Consider the following 16,709-nt stretch of genomic DNA (forward strand, 5'->3'; position numbering starts at 1 on the left):
CCGTGAGATCATGACCTGAGCCAAAGTTGGACGCTCAACTGACTGAGCCACCCAGGCGCTCCCCAGACTTCTTTGATTATCTGTCACAGTCCTCCTAATGCAAAAGAAACAAATCCAATTACACCACTAAGACCGTAAGAAACAAACTGTTAAGAAAATGCACAAAGATAAATAACTTCCTTAGGGTCCCTGAACAGAAAGCAAACAATAACATGAACAAAGGTTAAGGGACATGGAATAATCATTAAGACTATGTGGAAACTGACATGGCTAGAGTAAAACGCTTTTTGGGAAGTACATATATATGTATATGTATATGTATATGTATATGTATATGTATATATATGTATGTATATATATGTATATACATATATATACATATGTATATATATATGTATATATATATATAACATCATATATTTGAGAGAGAAAAGATAATCTAAAGGATAGGAAAGTATATAATACATAATCCTGTATATCAAGTATTTAGTAAGGATAATTCCAAATTTAACATAAAGTCTATTTAACTTTATTAATTTCATCAAATAAAATGACTAAATTAAAGACATTTTGACATTTGTAAGAGATAAGCTACAAATATATGGAAAATGTATTTATATTGATTGCCCATTGCTTGGTGTCAGATAAATCAAATACTGATTGATAGCACACTACTATTTCAATTTATACTATTTACCATCATGTTGTTTTAACAGCAAAAAGAAATCCTAAGCGCCATCTCAGGAAGCCAGAAACACTTGAGGAGATGGAGACTAAACTAGTCTAGAAAAAATTTCTAGACTCCTATAAGTTATTTCAGTATCTGAGGTGGTGGGAGAGTGGTACCTTATTTACTCTTTAAAGATTCTGAACTGGGACACATATGTAGGTTTTGTTTGTTTTCCTACACTTCTAATTCTTCTTATGAAATGGGGGAACATCTCTAACTATAAAGAGAGTATGTAAAATTAGGGTACTGCCTATACAGGGGAGTCCCAATTTCAAACCATTTGTCTCTCCATTTCTTTCAATCATCCTGAGTTTATTAAGATTTCCCCACAGTAAGAACCAAACGTTGTATTAATGGCCACATAAGTATGATGCAGATACTTAGTATGTGCAATCACTAGTAATAAAATATTGTGGATTTATTCATAAGGCATGGATGCATAAACAAATACACCAAATCCCTGTGGCCTCTAAACCAAACAACTTCAGCAAAAAAAATAATCTTTCATTGAAAAGCTAAAGAACAGAAATGATGAGGCATCCTAGTAAGAAAGTTTCAGTGTAACCTAAGAATAGTTTGTCTATCCAGAAAAAAAAAAAAAAAAAAAAAAAAAAAACTAGCAAAAACAATAACAAAAAACACAGAATACAGGGAAAAAGAAAGCTCTATGCACTAAATGCAGGTAACCTCTGATTTCTAATACTTCCACTTTACATCTAGAAACAAATTTGGCATTTAATCAGCGGTCACCTACAATGAGAATCTGTAAATCACTCCACCATTCTTTACACAATCATCTTTTCATAATTATATCAATACCATACTCAACTATTATATTCTCTTGAAGCCTTCTTCGGTTTCTCACACTTAAGTCACCCTTTATGTATTTCTATTTTTGCAACAACCATACTGAAAATTTGGTCTTTATATAGGTCTTCTCTATTAGACTATGAACCTCTTGATGTTTCCATTTTCCTGTGTATTCTATGTGCCTAACAAAAATCCTGGCACACAGATAGATATATAATAAATACTTTAGAGATGGATTAAATGGGTAATATGTAGAACAGATCAGAAGAGAGATGTTAGTTAGACAGCTACTGATAATCCTTAAGTGAATAGATAAGAGCATGGGTATGAGTTGATAAGGAAAGAAACAGTCTCATTCATTCCAAAAGAATCTGTAAGGATGAGTAAGATCAGAAACATGTGTACAGGAGTGCTGATGCATAGGGGCACTTGTACCCCAATGTTTACAGCAGCACTTTCAATAATACCCAAATTATGGAAAGAGCCTAAATGCCCATCAAGTGATGAATGGATAAAGAAGTTGTGGTTTATATACACAGTGGAATACTACGTGGCAATGAGAAAGAATAAAATATGGCCTTTTGTAGCAACGTGGATGGAACTGGAGAGTGTTATGCTAAGTGAAACAAGTCATAGAGAGAAAGACAGATACCATATATTTTCACTCTTATGTGGATCCTGAGAAACTTAACAGAAGACCATGGGGGAGGGGAAGGGGAAAAGAAAAGTTACAGAGAGGGAAGGAGGCAAACCAGAAGAGACTCTTAAAAACTGAGAATAAACTGAGGGTTGATGGGGGGGGTGGAAGGAGGGGAAAGTGGGTGATGGGCATGAGGAGGGCACCTGTTGCGATGAGCACTGGGTGTAGTATGGAAACTAATTTGACAATAAATTTCATATTAAAAAAAAAAGAAACATGATTGTCTTTCTTTTATAGCTCAAAGTATCTTTTTATGTTACAAGTTAGGTTAAAAGCTTCTATTAAAAGTTCCTAAAACAACGTCACTCCAGAAGCACCAAGCATACAAAGGGCTCGGACTGGTTTCTAAATGTAGGTACACACTGTTTTTCCAAAGTTTGCATTATGCCAGTCTGCTTTTACTAAAGACCTACATTAGCACCTGTTTTCACTAACCAAAAGAAATCCAAAGAGGATTTTTGCTTTTCTTTAAAAAGGTGAGAGGCAAAAACCGCATTCAGCGTTTGCAGCAAGCCATCACAGAGGCAGGACACACCCAAAGCAGCAAGTGTAGCACTGCCAAACTACCTCCCTGAAATTACACTCAGCACCTCACAAACAAGCTACCGTAGCTTTGAACCGTGTATCTTAGTATCTGTGCTTTTTCTCAATTTATTCTAGGCAACCATTGGTAATACGTGTCTTAAGAAATAGGAGAAGCCTGGGGCGCCTGGGTGGCGCAGTCGGTTAAGCGTCCGACTTCAGCCAGGTCACGATCTCACAGTCCGTGAGTTCGAGCCCCGCGTCAGGCTCTGGGGCTGATGGCTCAGAGCCTGGAGCCTGTTTCCGATTCTGTGTCTCCCTCTCTCTCTGCCCCTCCCCCGTTCATGCTCTGTCTCTCTCTGTCCCAAAAATAAATAAACGTTGAAAAAAAAATTTAAAAAAAAAAAAAAAAAAGAAATAGGAGAAGCCTAAAACATGTCATTTTTGGGGTCTGGGAACGTTCAAACATTTTCCCATAAAAATTAATGGTAAGTGTTTCTCTGCTTTACACTATTTCAGTTTTACAAAAGATTTCACAGGTATGCTCTACTTTCAAGTAATAAGTGAAAACTATACCATCTTCACAAAGAAACCACGGTTCACTGAAGAAATATCTGAGTTCAGACCTGGAGCACAGGGGGAAAAAAAAAAAGTTGATCCTGAGAACTCTTGCGTCAGAAAGCAAGTAAATGCTCAAAGACCAGAAGGATCTGTCAAAAGGACAAAGGACCAAGTAAAAAGGGTGCTCAAATGCCACTTGCGGGACAATTTGAGCACTCCAAAAAAAAAAAAAAAAAAAAAAAGGAAAAGAAACTTACTTGAGTGTAACATATTGGCTAAATAAAAATTAATGAATATACAGTGATACTTAGGGGAAGAAAAAGACATGAGGAAAAGTGGGTGGAGTGGGATGAGGAAAGGAAATCTCTTCTTTACAGAACAAAGCCAGTAATAAATGTAGAAGGAAGAACTGAATTAGTTGTAACCCTAAGGTATAAACCAATTCAGGCAATAATCATCGATGTATGCTAAAGCTACTAGGTGAAAGGTTGTTCAGATTCAGAACACTCATCTTGTGCCAAAGTATTACCCCACAGATTACTAAGCAATGCAAAGAGGAAAATGTATCTTTAAAATCTGGTTGTCACTACCTTAACTAAGTCATCAAACTTGGCATCATTGACAATAGTATGACAACTTAATATTATGAGTCATGAAATGACAATATAAAATAAACATCATCACCTCTGAAGCATTCTCACCAAAAATATTTAAGCCTCTGCACCAGGAGTTAAGCTTTTCTATCCTATGGATTCCTTGGCAGTCTGGTGAAGTCTACAGACACCTTCCCAGAATAATTTAGTTTATAATGCATAAAATACATTAGATTACAATGGACAACTATACTGAGATAAACTTTTTAAAATGTAATATAGTAATTTTTTGCTTCTCACTTAATGCAAATCTATCTTAATTTCTAAGCAATAATTGAGCTTAAATATTTCAAGGTATCTGCAACACATTAATGTGACATGAAAATATTTGAAATTTCTACTAGTGACAAAGTTACAGGCAGTGCTAATATCCCTATGAAGGGTTATCTACATTCATAATTAAAGGAAACACTTAAAATCCAGTTAAAGCAGGTTTCTTTTGACCATGGCACTATTGACATTTTGAGCTGAGTAATTCTTTGTTATTGGGTGTTTTCCGTCTATGCATTTTAGGATCTTTAGATGTATTCTTGGCCTCTATTCACTTGCTGTCAATAGTACCCTCCCCTGCCACATATACAGTTATGACAACCAAAAATGTGTCTAGACAAAGCCAAATATGCTGAGGTGGAGAAAAGAAGGGAGAAAACAAAATCACCCCAAGTGATAACCACTGAGTTAAAATAAAGATGATCATAAGATAAATGAACATATGAACTGACTGAAGGTGCTAATATCAATTCTTACAATAAGTATTAATAAAGGTTCATTTCTTTTTTCCTTCTATTAAAAAAATGAAGAATCCTTAGGCTGGGTGAAACCTTACAAAGGATTTTGGACTTGATCCACAAGACTAGTGAGTCATTACAGACTTAAAGACACTGGTGTTAAATCCATCACTCTATAAGATATCAGTAAGGAGGGCCAAGTACAGAACCTAAGAGGACTTGAACATTTCCGAAGAAAGAAAGATATAAAGGAAAGCTTGTGATAAAGAAGGAACATCCAAGAAGGTGGGAGAAATATCAATTGAGAATTCACAAATAAATAAGGGGGGAAAAACCATCATTTAGATTTGGCAATTAGGCAGTGACCAGTTACATCAGAAACAATGTCAAGTTCAACAGTGGGCACAGAAGCCAGACTGCAGAAGCTGGAGTGGAACAGGAGGGGAAATTAAAAAACAATGGCTATTGTTTCAAGAGACTTAATTATGAGATTACAAAACAGAATATATAATCACATTTGATATAAAAACTTTACATAACTCTCTCTACATACACATAATGTATAAAAAGGTATACAACAAAACATTAACAGTGGTTATTATAATAAGCCTTTCCTGACCACTGTATCTAAGCACATCCTCTCCCTTCTCTTCCCCCATCCACACACACACACACACACACACACACTCCATTATTCTCGATCACTAGCATTATAGCGTGATCTTTTTAGTACTTGCTCCAATTACAACCGATTATTTACCTGTTAATTTTGTCTCCCCCACAATACTGAAAACTTGTTTCATTCACCTTCCTATGCCACACTCAGCAGAGTCTAGGCAATCAGTAAAATGCATGAATATTCAATGAATGAATGAACAATATCATGGATAAAGAAGTAATAAGCACAAATAAGCCGCTAACAATGTCTCATATAAGTTCATATTCATTTCAACAATCTAAAAACATACAAAATCAAAAATACATTCTCTTCTTTGCATACATTATGTGACTTTCTAAAATTTTATTCTAGATTCTCTACATTCTTGAAACATAGTATATATAATATACTTAAGAAAACTGGCCATAAAGTGAGTTAGGTATCTATCACTTATTAGTTGTGTGACCTTAGTTTTCTCATTTTTAAAATGGAACAGCAACAGTATCTTCCACATAGCAATGTTATAAAATTTAAATGGAATATAACTTACATAACCTATGTAAGCTCATGGCACAATACTTGGCACACAGTAGACATTCAATAAACAACTTTACTACTATTTATTATTACAAACATCTTAAGTATTAATATTTGGACTGTGTCATACAAAGTTTTATAATCAATTTAAACTTTAGGAACCTGAGCCTCCTCTATTGGTGTCCTTTGCTTGAGTGTCCCTAGTTTAGGGGGAGAGGAGGCAGCAAAATAATATAAGCAGATATAATTTACTATCAGAAAAGTAAACAATAACTAAACTAATCAATAGAACAGTGATCCTCAAAGCTATGCTAGTAAAAAGAGAGAAAAAATAATATTGGAAAATGATGTTGAAACTAGAAAAGGTGTGGCCTAGAACAGAAGCAACAAGTTTGATGACAAAAACTGTGCAAGAGAGGAAAGATGAGGGAGAGAAGGCAGAGAGGCTAGAAATAATGATTTAGAAGACATCTGAATAAAGGTCAAAGTTGAATCTATGGGAGTAGAGTGGATGAGATAAAAATTACAATCTCTGAGTTGGAGGGGACTTTGAAAGACCATCTAGCTCAACTTTTACCTAATATAGGAATCTTTTCTACATGGGGTCTTGCCTTCACTTGAAAACCTTCAATAGTGGAGAAGCGACTACTTCAAAAGCAGATTATTACTGTAAAATAATTATGATTGCTTTAGGAAGAAAATTCTTTCATGTAGTGTACAGAACCCTGCCTCCATGAATTTTCCATTGCTGTCTCCAATTCAATTACATTACAGGAGTAAGAGAAAATACTTCTAGTCATAGGAAAGTAATATCACAAAGTACAAAAAAAAAAAAAAAGATGGCTAATGAGAGCTCAGAGAAATGGGTAGAAAGGGGTAGACCAAATACATTTATCAGGAAAGGAAGAAAGCAATCAGAAATACCATCCTTACAGAAACAAGGGAGAAGTGTCCAATAGCAAAGTGTGAACAGTAGTGTCAACATGATGCAGAGAGAGAGGTCAAGGTTACTAACTTCAGAAAGGATACTGAATTAGGGGTGCCTGGGTGGCTCAGTCAGTTGAGCTTGAGCGACCGACTTGGGCTCAGGTGATGCTCTCACAGTTCGTGGATTTGAGCCCCACATGGGGCTCTGTACTGACATCTCAGAGCCTGGAGCCTGCTTCAGATTCTGTCTCCCTCTCTCTCTCTGCCCCTCCCCCGCTCAAGCTCTGTCTCTCTCTCTCTCTCTCAAAAGTAAATAAACATTAAAAAATTTTCAGAAAGAAAGGATACTGAATTAGAATAATATTAGGACAGTGGTTGGGGCAGATGCCATACCACAAAAGGTTAAGTAAGTAATGAAGTACTAAAGGCAACAAGATTAACATCTTTTTGGTGGTGAAAGAAAACAAACTAAATGTTGAGCAAGAATTTTTTTAGGTCCCAGAGACCTGAGCATATATGTAGGCAAACAGCAAGAAACCAACTGAAGGGTGAGATTAAAAAGGAACAGGAAAAGGTACTAGGGCCAAGAAGATGGAGGGAGAAAGAAGAGTTAGATAAACACAGGGATTTGGGGTGTGGCAGTGAAGGCAGAGACAAAAATCACTCCCAGGGACTATGAGGCACTTTACACTATGCCCCACCTTGAGAAAGGCAGGACTTTGTCAGGCAACAGAAAATGAGCAAGCTGATCCAGAAAAATTGCACTACATCCTACTCCTCTACCTAATGCCCTTAAGCAGAGGTGGGAGGAGCAGAATCAGCTGGGACTTGGGCAAACCTGGAATGCCTCTCTCCCCCACTAGTTATCAATGAAAGAAGGGAGAGGGAAGCAATGGAAAGAAAGTAAGAATTATATTATCACTACTATTTGACTAGACATTGTATAGTCCATAACTGCTTGCTAGAAAAACACGTCTGAAATGAATCAGTGAATGAATGAATACCCATTATGTGGATGAAGAAACAGGTTCAATAATAATTGGTTTCAGTCCATTTAGCTAGTTAATTGTGAATATGGGATTTGCACTCAGATCTGATTCTAAATTCCATGCCTCTATCTCTAAACCATACTGCTTCTCCAAAAACAAAACAAACAAAACCTAAATTCTTTCACTACTGCCTCTCATCTATTTCATGCACCCAGTACTTTCTTCTTTTTTTCCTTATCTTATCAATATTGATCCAATAAAAATTACTTACACTAACAAATATTTATATCCATCTTATATTAAAAATGACAGCAATAGTTAACATCTGTTTGTGATAACATTTTTTTAAAGGCTTGACTTTTTACAGCAGTTTTAGGTTCAAAGAACTTTATAAAACTGGCACTACTAGAAAACAATTCCTGAAGGAAAAAGACACATTTTCATCATATAATTCACTATATTTTTCTTAGCAAAGGGATAATTCTGGAGCTGCAACTTGGGATACGTAATCTACTATAGGCCATCAGTTCAACACTTTCAACAAGAAATGTGTTGTGAATTCTAAGTAATAAATGAACTTATTAATGAACGTTTATAAAATGTCTATTTGTAATTTGAGAAGATATAGTGGGAAGTTTTTTTACACTGGAGCTGGACAGAGGTAGTATTTTGTGATACAATTTTGGGTTTGAGTTTAGTAAAAAAGAAAAAAAATCTATACTCAATCCTATTTTTTCTAAAAGCAAACTTGATTTCCCTAAATTTAGATGTACTGACACAAACAAGGAAAAAAAAAATACTGTAATGTCCTACCAAAGATCAATGACAGAAATCAGTACAGACTATTTTTTAAATCATAGTAATCTAAAATATCTCAAATATCTCACATTCTAAGAAATATTTTCCACAACGCTTTTGGAATTTTAGGAGCCAATTTCTGGTAAATGTTATAGATAGTCTTCTTTCATACAACCTAGACACAAATGACAATATACTTCTACACTATTTAAGTATACGATTCGTCACCTGACCAAATCTAGTTTAATCATAGTTTTTTAAAGTACTTAAAATTTTTTAACCACAACAATCTCAACAATAAAGCTAAAATTTAAACAGAAAGATGTGGGCTTTCAAGAAATAATTAACAAATTAAGGCTCCCTCATAAATAAGTACTTGTCTACTCATTTTGGGTATTAAAGGAGCATGGAAGAAGCTAAAGTGAACCCAGAAAATAAGAACAAAGTTGCACTAATCTGCTTTTTCCTTATATTCCCATTTGACATTTATAAGGCCGTGTCTTGGAGGAAACCGAATACATGTGCTTCCTTATGTTCCTCATTTACTTTCGATCTAGTGACAAGAAGGAACAATAAGAGATAATCATGGCTACAACGATAAAAACTATAACTATTTGTAATATTAAATTTAAATATTTAAAAATAAGTGATATTTCATGTATGACATCCTTATCTGGAATAAAAATCATAAATATCCTCAAAACACTATATATATTTTTTAAGTCTAGATGTTACTCAAAATGAAAGCAATGTCTTTTTTCCCTCGCACATTCACCAAAAAACTTAATAGGGCAGCCACTGAAACTAACTAAGCATCACAGGCCGGAATTGAATGATAAAACTGTACTGTGATAAAATCTGCCTCTAGCATGTAAAAAATTCAGTGGGAACCAAATATAACTTAGATGCCTTATTTTACTCCTTTGGGCCATTGATATGACTATATTACTAGTGAAATTTTTGTCAAAGTGAATCAGATTAAAATGTTGGTATTCTGTTCTTGGTGTCTCAGCCAAAGATTAGCAAATAAATTCTAAAATCACTAATTTAGGGGCGCCTGGGTGGCGCAGTCGGTTAAGCGTCCGACTTCAGCCAGGTCACGATCTCGCGGTCCGGGAGTTCGAGCCCCGCGTCAGGCTCTGGGCTGATGGCTCAGAGCCTGGAGCCTGTTTCCGATTCTGTGTCTCCCTCTCTCTCTGCCCCTCCCCCGTTCATGCTCTGTCTCTCTCTGTCCCAAAAATAAATAAACTTTGAAAAAAAAAAAAAAATTTTAAAAAAATCACTAATTTAAAGTTACTGGGTAATGCATATATCTTAAATGTGTAAACCATAAGACATATTAAAATGCCTACACAAGAAGAGTAAATTGAAAATAAAATCTGTATAATTTACCCTACCTTAAAAATATCTGTTAGAAGAAATTATATATTAATATATCCTTAAAAGGAACAAAAATGACTTGGATTTATCCCCTGTCAATTACTTCAACAGTGTCCCTTGCAGATTTAATTCTCTCCTCCCTCATTCATCTTCAATCTATCTTTGCTTTGTTCCTGGCTGCAAAACAGTGGAGAAAATTTAGATAAAACATGCAGATTATAAATGTATAAACTCCAATCTCAGATATGACCCTGCTCAGCAGTCCTTTCACTTATTTATACTGAAACACTGATCTTCCCCAACGCCCACAGTATTTATAAAAAACTTTCATCACTCTCTTCATATCCCTTAGTTTACCTACCTGCATGTATCTCATGCTTAAAAAGTAATTTTTTTACTTCATACCAAAAAAAAAAAAAAAAGCCTCAGATAGGACTTCTACCCTCCACATTCAAATGTACCTAATTCTCACAACTCCTAACTTCTGATAGACAATACAGGTGTGTACTCTTGTCCAGAGTTAATTCTCCAACCAACTGTTCTTGATTTCACCTCTTCCCACTTCATCCCAGCCCTGTTGTATTAATTATTCCCTGACTCTCCTATCTCATCAGCCCATCAAAAAAAAACAAAAGTTCAAGAGCTAAATTAAAGTTTTTTCCCTCAGCTCTATCTCCTTGAGCTACTTCTTGCCTCCCCTTCATTGGCAAACCTCTATTCTCTCTTGGGTCTACCTCCTGCACAATCTTCCATCTTTACCACTCACTGCTCTGGAAATGGTGAGGAATGACCTGATTTCTAAATTCAATTGCCTATATTCAGTCTTCATCAAATCTGACCTCACTGCCCTCAAAAGCCAATAAAAGTAATAAATGCAGACAGAATTACAGAAATAGAAAAATCACCATTTGTAATCCTCAAATGCAATGATTGACTCAAGGAAGGATCATTAATGGATGATAAAACCATTGGTTTAAAAGGATGTTAGGAAAAGGACATTTACATAGCCATGAAGTATCACCCTATCAGTTATTTATTAAAAAAATAATAGAGAGATCTGTCAGTTCCTACCCTTACCAAATGATCAAAGCTGGAATCACCAACAGGGGGACAGACTACCATTATGTGCCTCCTGATGTGATAAAGTGGTAGGAATACCTATCATCTGTGTGGTATTCTTGCCAGAAATATCTGACCAGAATCTAATCATGAAGAAACAGAGTAATTCAGAATATGGAATAAACTCGAGCACAAATGCCTCTATTTTTCAAAGGATAAACCAAAAAAGAAGAGGGAGGCACTGGGCCTAGTCTGGATTGGAGGAGACTAAAGAGACATACCAGCCAAATGCAATACATGAACCTTAACTGAATCTTGTAATAGTGTAGAGAAAAAAACAGCTATAAAAAATTTTGGGACAAATGGAGAAATTTAGGTATGGACTGTATGTTTAATAAGCTTGTTGAGTGTTGATATTTTTAGGTATCATAACAGCATTGTGATCATATAGGGGAATGTCCCTGTAATTGGGAGATGCATGCTTAAGTATTTAGGGGTGAAATGTAATGAAATCTACAGCCTACTTTCAGACTTGGCAAAAGAAATTGGGGGGGGGGCGGCGAGTGTTTATGTATGTGTGTGTAGGTGTTCAGTATTCTTGACTTTTCTGCAGGTTTAAAATTTTTCAATAATAATAAAAAATAATGAATCAATGAAAGTTTACAAAGAAGTGAAGATAAGTAGAAGTGACCAAATAAACGGAGGGGAGGAAGTATGAGAAAAGGAGAATACTCCAGGAATAGGGAATAGTATGTTGCAAAGGCTTGGACAGGAAAAGAAGCCTTCTGCCAGAAACCGGAAATAATTCAACATGTCTGAGAAAATTATATATTCAGGGGGAGGAGGGAATAGGGGAGAGTCACAAGGCTAGAGAGGTAAGTTGGGAAAATAACTTAAATGAAATTACAAATCTATTAAAAGAATAAGGAATATGGATTTTATCATGAGAATAAAAGTCACAGAAATAATTTATGATGAGAAATGATATAATCAGATTTTCCCTTCAGAAAAATCACTGATTATAGCACAGAGAATGCAATGGAGAAGACTAAGACTAGAAGAGTCCAGATAGGAAACTTGCTTAATCTCACTGAGAGATGCCCATAGCCTGAACTCCGATAATGGTAGTGGAGATAGAGAAAACTAGACAGATTTCAGATCTTTCTCCAGTTATAAGCTCTTTTCAGTGTCCCACACCCACATTTCTAACTGCCTACTAGGCATCTTCACCTACAAGTCTCAAAGATACCTAAAATTCAATATAGCCCAAACTTAAATTTATTATTTATGCCATCTTTATCTGCCACCACCTGCCAAAAGTTTATTCCTTCTCTAGCTCCGTTAATGGCACAATAATCTATGTTTCCTAAACTAGAAACCCTACAGCCAACTTGACTCCCTGACCTCTCTACATTCTTTAATTTCTATACCAGTGTGGACTGTCCTATGGATTCTACCTCCAAAATTCATCACACATCCATCCCTTGCTCTCCATTCTAATTGCGAGTAATCTAGTTCAGGATTTTATTTGCAGATTAGACTGCTGTGAGAATCTCCTAGCAAAAGCTTCTTTGGTTCTAACCTCACTCAATTTTAGAATCATGTTTCTAAAATTCAGATACGATAGGTCACTCTCCTTATGTATTCTTTGATAGTGGTATATATCAAGTTTATCACGTTCAAAAACTCCACAACCTGGGCCCAATCTACCCCTCAAAAACTTATGCACCAGTAACGAACAATTCAAAACATAATAGTTCAGATCTGCAGTAAAACAAATCTGCCATTTCCAGTAAAAAATTTTTTACTGTAGAATATCTAATTCTGATTATTTCTAATTACTAATTTTTACTAAAGAATATCTGCACTGTGTCATAGTTAGATGTCCTTTTATTTTTCCCTCATATGCCCTCAACTGCAAAGAGAGAGTTGCTTGAGGACCTAAAGGGCTAATCTAATATACCCAGTGAGAGTTATTTTCCCACCTGGCAGGAGTTGAGAACACTAGCCAGAAAAATACAAACCACAGGTTTAAAACATTACTGACATTTGGGTGGCTATTCTTTGTTCTTTGTTGGGAGAGAGGGGTGTGCAGGATAACATAGGATGTATCCTGTGCATTTATAAATTTAGCAACATTCCTGGCTATATGCCAATGGCACCACACCTTCAGTTGTGACAATGAAAAACATTTCCAGACACTGCCAAATGTCCCTTGGAGGGTAAATTTACCCTCTTTTGAGAACCATTAGTTTAGATGTTAGGGCCCCAGGTCTTTGAAAAAGAAGGCCTCCAACCAGGCTTGTTAATCTTAATTTGTTTTTGAGAAAGAGCAAGAGAGAGCACATGTGAGCAAGACAGCAGAGGAAGGAGGCAGAGGGAGAGACTCCCCAACTGAGGGGAAGTGAGGCTTGACTCCACCATCCTGGGATCAAGACCCAAGTGGAAATCAAGAGTCAGATGCTCAACCGTCTGAACCACCTAGGCACCCCAATCTTTCTCCATACTTCATGCTGAATACAACCAAATAGTTGTTTAGAACATCAGTTATTAACACCAGTGATCAGCTGCTTATTCTCGGACTCAAAATATTTTAAATATGTAAGTTGATTTTCAGAGAAAAACTTCAAAAACCTACTTATATGAATGAATCACAATAGGCAAATATTGAGATGGAAAGATTAGTGGTTGCCTAGGTCTGGGGGTGGGGTAGGAGGAATGGGGAGTATTGTTAATGACCAGGTTTCTTTCTGGGGTGATGAAAATGTTCTAAAATTTATTATGATGATGGTTTCACAACTCTGTAAATATACTATAAATCATTTAATTTCATCCTTTAAATGAGTGTTACTCAAAGATGTAAAAGGCTAGAAGCAGGAAAAAGGAATTTTAATCAACTTTTATGGATAGAAAAAGGAACGTGATTAAGAACAAATTCTGCGAAGTTTGCCATTTCATGAGTTACATTTGATTTTAATTCTGACATAAAAACTTAATACCTACCCAGAAATAAATTTTAACTTTTCCAGAAAAACATGAAAATTTAATCTTTTTCTAGTAAACTTTGGATAATTTAAAAACAATGAAAACATTTCAGAAAGCCAAATGCTAAGTAACAAAAACAAAATATATAAATATCATCAACAAAATGTGAAGTCTTTACAGTTCTGTGATACGTTCTTTACAAAGAAAATCAATACATTTTTCACTTCTTTTAAAAATGATCTCCAACTGTAAGGTCTATCCTCATAGTGTAGTAATTCTTAAGTTACCAGATTATAATTTTAAAATAGCCAAATCACAATAAAACTGCAAACATTTAATCCCCCAAACCACAACTATCAACCACCCAAAATTTGCACATATCGATCATTCTTACCAAAACCTATCATGAGCAATGATGACCACTATGAACCATCAAGTAATACTCATTTCTAGGAAATCAGACTCTGACTGCAATACAAATATAGTCAAATCCCAATCATTCCATCTGTTCCATCAAAACTGCTTAGAAATCATCAAGGCTCTCAAAGTACTTTTCCAATTAGAACTATCAGATTTATAAAAGTCAACTCGAATGTCCATCAAAATCTGCAGTTTAAGTTAACCACAATAACGCATTCCTCAGCATACTATATCATGGTATCATCTGCCTTGTAATCATTTACTATTGATCGCCCTGGGGTTTGACAATCAGAAATAGAGCCAATTAGAAACAAAAAAACAAACAGTGCAAACAATTTAATTATTCGAAAGTAAGGAGGGCCTCACTCAATAAAGGACAAAAAATAAAGCTGGTTAAAGGCGAGTTAACACAAAACAAAACTTGCAACCCCAGGTCAGTCAAAATTCTAAAAATATCGTCCTGAACTCACAACACATGGACCAAGTAGTTAATTATAATGTACAGCCAAAAGTTCCCTTGTCAACGATGGGAGGGCAGGGGAGGCCTGCTTTTGTATCAATGCACAGATGTTAAGAAGCAGAACTGAAGAAAATTAATTACTGAACAAACTACTGCGAGCTAAATCGCCAAACTGCAAAACACCGAGTTAATGGGGGAAGGGGGATACCCTTCCCCAGGAAGCCTTCCCCAGGAAGAAAAACAATTTTTTAATATTTAAATTACTCCAGTAGGCTCAAAAGGAGGCTGAAAGGCCCTACTGGGAAAAGAAAGGGAAAGTTTCGGGGCAGCATCTAAGGAGGGTGATGAAGTTCCAAAGCCCGGATCCCAGAGAGGGGCGAGAGGGGGGACAGCGGCGTTTGCGGCCGCCGACTGAAGTGGGGAGAGCAGCTACCGCCCCGATCCCAGAGCGGGAGCGAAAAGGAAGAGGAGGTGGTGGCGGAGAAGAGAATGGAAGCTTCAGCGCCCGTCAGTTGTGACCGAAACTCCGTCCGCTTCGGGCCGGGGAGGTGGCACAGGGGGTGGGGTCTCAGGCCCTCTCTCCACAGGAGGTCGGGGTGAGGGTGGGCCGCGAAGCGCCGGGGGGGTCAAGTGGGGCCGGCCCGACACCTACCTGCGGGTCCCGGGCAGCCGCCCCAGAGCGAGGCCTAGTGCATCGCCGCCGCCTCCAGCCCTCCACGTCGCGCCGAGGCTGCTCCGCGGCCGCCGCCGCCCGGAGCCCCGCCGGGCCGGAGCCCGGCCTCCCGCCCCCGCCCCGCGCCGGCAGGCCCGTCGGCCGGGGGAGCACAGGGCCGCCCTCCCGAGCCCAGCTCCGCTCGCGGGTGAGAGGCGGCAGCGGCGGCTCCCTCACGTCTCTCCCGGGTGTCCTGTCAGCCAGCAGTTTCCCCCGGGTCCGCAGCGCCGCCTCCGCCGCTGCTGCCACCGCCTCTCCCACATCCCCGGCCTCCAGAGGAGCCGCCGCCGCCGCCACCGCCGCCGCGCCGCGACCACTAGCCCTAGCGCTTCTGCTCCCTGCTCCACTGCTTCCCCTCACCCCGCCGGCCCGGCTCGGCCGGGCTAGGTCCCGGAGACAGCGCCGGAGGCCGCCGCGAGGCCGCCGCAGCCCCCAGCCCACAATCCACCGCGCGCCTCCGCCGGGGCGGGAGGGCCGCGGCCCGGGCCGGGGGGAGCGCTCGCCGCCTCGGGAGAGGGGCCACGGCGCGGGCGCCGCGGGCGCAGCCGGCGTTCCCCCGGAGCGGGAAACACCCCGCGCGGCTCCTCTGCGCCTCTTCTGATCGTCCTACACGCGAAGACAGAAACCAACGCTGAACTCTACTTTTCTCCACGACCCTTCCCCCACCCGAGTTGTTCTCCGGAGCATCCAGGTGCCGGCTTCCGCCTTCCCTGGGACTGGCCCGCGTTCCCTCAACATGGCCCTCGCCCAACCCCCGGACCAACCGACTCCAAACATCCCTAAACCACCCTGGACCTACTAAAGTAGATACTGCCACAACATTCCACCTCGCCTTTCGCCCCCTCAAAGTGAACGCTGTTCAGAGTTTCCCAAATAAATGTCCTTTAAAGGTTAAAGGTCATCCTCTCCGCCACAACACTCTGGGCTCTGAAAACAGCGCATTGTCTCTCCATTGATGCCTCCCCCACCGCGTACTTCTCTTAAGTTTTCCCCTAGTTCCTGGCCTTCCTACCAGACATCTATCACACTATTCTGGCATTTAAACCGGTTATTTCTGCTCTTTGAGATACTGGAAGTGCG

General features: G+C 38.5%; 1 protein-coding gene across 3 annotated transcripts in view; it reads right to left on the minus strand.

The window, feature by feature from the left end:
- Positions 1-16,446, minus strand: part of VPS54 (VPS54 subunit of GARP complex) — an 88,599-nt gene extending 72,153 nt beyond the window's left edge. The window contains exon 1 of one of the 3 annotated variants that reach the window (XM_047852284.1): positions 16,429-16,446. The gene's annotated coding sequence lies outside the window, so the exon portion shown is untranslated. Of the gene's footprint in view, positions 1-15; positions 315-15,569; positions 15,713-16,428 lie in introns of those variants that run through there. The other 2 variants (XM_047852282.1, XM_047852283.1) reach the window with 2 other exon arrangements.
- Positions 16,447-16,709: the final 263 nt, after the last annotated feature.

This window comes from Prionailurus viverrinus, chromosome A3 (genome assembly GCF_022837055.1).
Source record: "Prionailurus viverrinus isolate Anna chromosome A3, UM_Priviv_1.0, whole genome shotgun sequence".
NCBI classification, from domain to species: Eukaryota; Metazoa; Chordata; class Mammalia; order Carnivora; family Felidae; genus Prionailurus; species Prionailurus viverrinus.